This window comes from Penaeus monodon, chromosome 15 (genome assembly GCF_015228065.2).
Source record: "Penaeus monodon isolate SGIC_2016 chromosome 15, NSTDA_Pmon_1, whole genome shotgun sequence".
Lineage (NCBI taxonomy): Eukaryota > Metazoa > Arthropoda > Malacostraca > Decapoda > Penaeidae > Penaeus > Penaeus monodon.
The window spans coordinates 18,272,486-18,272,812 of NC_051400.1; positions in this window are offsets into that span (position 1 = coordinate 18,272,486).

The following is a 327-nucleotide window of genomic DNA, read 5'->3' on the forward strand; positions in this document are numbered from 1 at the left end:
ATAAAGGAACATGTGTGATGAGGAAATAATGGGTCCTTATGTGGTGAAGAAATAAAGGTTCCTTAAGTGTTGACGAAAATAACGGATTTCATGTGTGACGAGAAAGACTGGGTGATGGAGAAAAAGATAGGTCCTCAAATTTGAGGAATAAGCACTGGGCACGCCAACAAGCATGAAAGTGGGCGTGGAGACGCCACGGCCAGGTTCTTACGAAATGAGCACATACGGAAACAAGTCAAACAAGATTTTCCGGTGAAGGGGGGCCCTTTCGAAGCTCAGAAAAATCTTAGCGACATGAATAAGGATGTGAAAAAAGGACCAGTAATG